This window comes from Triticum dicoccoides, chromosome 3B (assembly GCF_002162155.2).
Source record: "Triticum dicoccoides isolate Atlit2015 ecotype Zavitan chromosome 3B, WEW_v2.0, whole genome shotgun sequence".
NCBI lineage: Eukaryota > Viridiplantae > Streptophyta > Magnoliopsida > Poales > Poaceae > Triticum > Triticum dicoccoides.
The window spans coordinates 371,834,567-371,839,210 of record NC_041385.1 but is presented as its reverse complement, the minus strand read 5'-3'; positions in this window follow the sequence as shown (position 1 = coordinate 371,839,210).

Here is a 4,644-nt window from a genome sequence, read left to right as displayed (position 1 = left end):
TGCAAGTCGGTTGCAAGATTGTCGATGCGGTCGCTCATTGCTTGTTGTTCTTGATGCAAAGCACGTTGTGCACCTAAGAGGTGGCTCTTGGTGACGTAGGAGGTCATGTCACCGTCTTGCTCAATGAAGAGCGGATTGGTAGAAGAACTTGGCCTATCCATCATTCCAAGCAAATATGTGAGTGGGAGAAATAGAGGAACTTATACCAAATGTACCTTGACTGATGTTGAGGGTGGATCAAAGATCACTCAATGATGTAACAAGGAAATAGCACAATTGGTACCAATTCTTGTCGGTTCTCACACCTAGACAAATAAAGCTTATAGTGGAGGTTAGTTAGGATGGTAGCACAAAATTGATGCAATTGTGAGTGAGAGTCAATAATGTTGGAAAAGATTCGCAAATTTGCAATGCAACAAGTAGACCGATAGCAAGAGATGGTACACGGAAACACACGCGCAAATAGATAAATGGGGTTGTGCAAGCCAAAAATGAGCTCAAAATGTGGAATCCATGAAAAATGCTCATGTTGCACAACACTAGAGAGACTCTAGCACAATTGCACAATAGGCGGATACGAAACTTGTGCACAACCTAATAAGCAAAACTGCAACGAATTTTATCCCAAGTATGCTATATGTATTGTATTCCTATGATATGATCCAAGATGATCGAGTATGACAATCTTAATGTTGTATGATGCTATGGTTCTTGCTTAAAAGCTCTTTGCTTATCTTCTTATTTTGCTTAAGAGCTTGTTTGGCTCTTTCTCTTTTGAGCTCTTTTGATGGCCACTTAAGCAGAACTTGACGAACCAAGCTAGCAATTGTGTATTTGCTATGACAACCTTGTGCCATAGGATATGATACCAAGATATGGACACCAAGATGATGGTATATGCAAAGATCACTAATGTGCACAAGTAACGTTGCCGGCAATACTCAATGGCTAGTCTCGATGGGTAAGTGACGCAAAAGGAAGGCTATGGGGTTATCAATGTAAGGGCCAGGAGTAGACAAAGATGTCATCGAGGTTACCGTTAATGGTTTGTCTTGTGTAAGCAAGGACGAATGATGATGAAACGGTCGGTGTCGTAGTACACGGTCTTCAGTACATTGACGAAGATGCCACCGCACCACAGTCGGAGTTGACGAAGTAACGGAAATAGTCGGGGATGCGTAGAATTTCTGTCTAGGTTGGACGTTCTGGGAAAGACGGAAGGTCCGGCAGTGAGAAGTTCTGGGGTTCGCAATTCTGCCAAGAATAGCAAATTTGGGGATCATGGATTTGGGTCAAAAAACATCGAGAAAAACCCAAATTAGAGGGGGGAAAGAAAAATTTTGGGTGGATGGAAGGGTGGGAAAGCTAGATCTACGTGCCACACGCGAAATCCATAGATCAAATCCAACAAAACTTCATCATACCAATAAATCATAAATAATTTTGTGAGGCTATTTTCGGCGGGGATTTTCGAAATTAGGAAAAAATCACACAAAACAAGGCCAGAAAACAGGGGTAGGGGCACCAAATTCATGATCAACGTAACTCATGATGCCAAGATGATGTCGGGTAGAACCCTAGATGCCCGATCTTTCTCGATTGGAGCGGATCCCATGATGAACACGAAGAACACGAGGGGAGAAATCACTCAAACCAACAAGATTCGGTTACACATGTGCTAGATTCTCGAAACACAAAGAAATACACGATCCACGATCAACAAAGGACGATACAAGTAGCAAGTTCTTCTCTGTGAGGAGGTCTTGAGGGGTCTTCCCTTGAGGGGTCTTGAATCCACTTGGGGGATCTTCTCTGAAGTGGTCGTGAACTCATATGGATAAGGGATCAACTAGAGAGCAAAGCTTCTCAAATGAGCTACTACTTTGCTAAACCTAAAACGTAGGTAGGAGAAGAGTATATATAGTTTAGGGGGCGAAAAGGTACACAGGTACATGGGTCTTGCCCCAGGGTACACGGGAGCTACTACTTTGCTAAACCTAAAAAGTAGGTAGGAGAAGAGTATATATAGTTTAGGGGGCAAAAAGGTACACGGGTACACGGGTCACGCCCCTTGAGTTTTAGTGGGAGGTACTTGATAGCGTGTAGATCATCTCCGCGGGCCATGTGAATATGGAGGAAGAAATCTTCTATCCATAGTGCGGGATCTGTAGTACCATCGTATGATTCAATGTTCATGGGTTTAAACCCTTCTGGGAATTCATGATCCATTACTTCATCAGTGAAGCATAGGGGGTGTGCGGCGCCTCTATGCCGGGCTACATCCCGACGTAGTTCAAATGAGTCTGGTCTGTTGTAGTCGGCCCGGCCAGACTTTTGTTTATTGTATTCGGCGTGACGGTCATCGTCACGCATTGTGACGCGCCCCCGTGATCCGTAGATCGATCTTGACTGTCCTTCTTTGTTTTCCAATACGTCTCACAGGTCCTTCATGTAGCCCTGGGCCTTAGTATTATTGTTTGATTGGTGACGGGGTGCGGTCTGGACTTCGGGCTGGTACGCCGTTTTGTCTTAGCCACGGGGTGGCCGGTCAGCCGCATCATGCGCTGGTAGTGTGGGCTTTAACGCCTCCTCCTCGAGTTGAGGTAGCAACCTGCGCTTTGGGTAACTTTTGGTAGGGCGCTTGAGTCTGTATTGCTCGGCAGCCAGAACCTTGGCCCATCTATCCGTTAGCAGATCTTAATCAGCTTGAAGCTGTTGCTGCTTTTTCTTCAGGCTTTTTGCAGTGGCTATAAGCTGGCTCTTGAAGCGCTCCTGCTCGACGGGATTCTCAGGCATGATGAATTCTTCATCGCCAAGGCTCACTTTGTCTTCGGAGAGAGGCATGTAATTATTATCCTATGATTCTCCATCTGTTGCCTGTTCCTTAGGGCTAGCTTGCCCATCTTCTTGCCCGGCCTGCTCGAAGCCTGGCTGGGCAGGATTGTTTTCGTCTTCAGCACCATCCGAATTGTTATCATCTCTTGTGTCGGTACCACTATTTTTGCTATGGCGGGGCTTGGAGCGACGCCTATGACGCCGGTACCTAGATTGCTTCTCCAAGGGATTATCTTCCGTTGCCTCATCGCCATTGCTTTCTTTGGGAGTGTCCACCATATATATATCTTATGATGAGGTGGCTGTCTAGCGCCCTATAGGCGGTGGTTCCCGTTCTTCTCCTGCATCATCGTCCATACCGTCGATGTCTTCGGAGTTGACGTCAAGCATGTCGGTTAAGTCATCGAGTATGGCTATTAAGTGGGTGGTGGGTGGGGAACGAATTTCTTTGTTGTCTGCTTCCCACTCGAGCCGGACATAGTTCAGCCAAGAGTCTCCTGACAAGGAGAGAGACCTCAATGAATTTAGCACATCACCCAAGGGCGAGTGCTGAAAGATATCCGCAGAGGTGAACTCCATGACCGAGGCCCAATCAGATTTGATAGCCACGGACGTACGCGGTTCGGATCCTGTAGTCGGAGACGAGTCCGAGGGTCCGATGATACTGGCCTCATAGGAGGTGGGGTCAGTGTTCGGCTCCAACGCCGGTGAGTGTGCGGCCTCCATGGCGGGGTCCATCCACTCATCCTCGGATGGCACAATCTGCTCCGGATTTATTTCCTGGGCTGCCGCAGGCGCGATCCCCCAAACATTGTCCGATGGCAGATCTAAGTCATGCTCATCATGACAGATTGGCGCACCTGACACGGGCTCGAATCCGTCGAAGATCAAGTCTCCGTGGATGTTAGCAGTATAGTTCAAGCTTCCAAACCTGACCTGGTGGCCAGGGGCGTAGCTATCGATCTGCTCCAGATGGCCAAGCGAGTTGGCCCGCAGTACAAAGCCGCCAAATACGAAGATCTGTTCGGGGAGGAAATCCTCCCCCTGGACCGCGTTGTTGAAGATGATTGAAGGAGCCATCAAGCCCTATTGCGACGGCACAGTGGAACTCTCAATGAAAGCACCAATGTCGGTGTCAAAACCGGCGGATCTCGGGTAGGGGGTCCCGAACTATGTGTCTAAGGCTAATGGTAGCAGGAGGCGGGGGACACGATGTTTACCCAGGTTCGGGCCCTCTCGATGGAATTAATACCCTACTTCCTGCTTGATTGATATTGATGATATGAGTATTACAAAAGTTGATCTACCACGAGATCCTAGAGGCTAAACCCTAGAAGCTAGTCATTATGATTGTTATTGTCATACGAACTAAAACCCTCCGGTTTATATAGACACCGGAGGGGGATAGGGTTACACAGAGTCGGTTACTGAGAAGGAGATCTACATATCCGAATTGCCAAGCTTGCCTTCCACGCAAAGGAGAGTCCCATCCGGACACGGGACAAAGTCTTCAATCTTGTATCTTCATAGTCCAATAGACGGCCAAAGTATATAGTCCGGCTATCCGAGGATCCCTTAATCCCGGACTCTCTCGGCGGGAAGGCCGCATAGCCACTCCGTTGCTGACCCCAGCTAGTTCGTCGTCTCACGCTCGTCGCGCCCCCATGGACGCGTGGGCCGTGTTGCTCCTGGCACATGAGCTCCTGAACTACTGTCCCGTCGACGACCTCTACAAAGAGTGGCTCGCTCGCATCACCGAGCTCGTCAGCGCCGCAGGGGGCTCTCCCGCGCCGTCCCTCTCACTGCCTC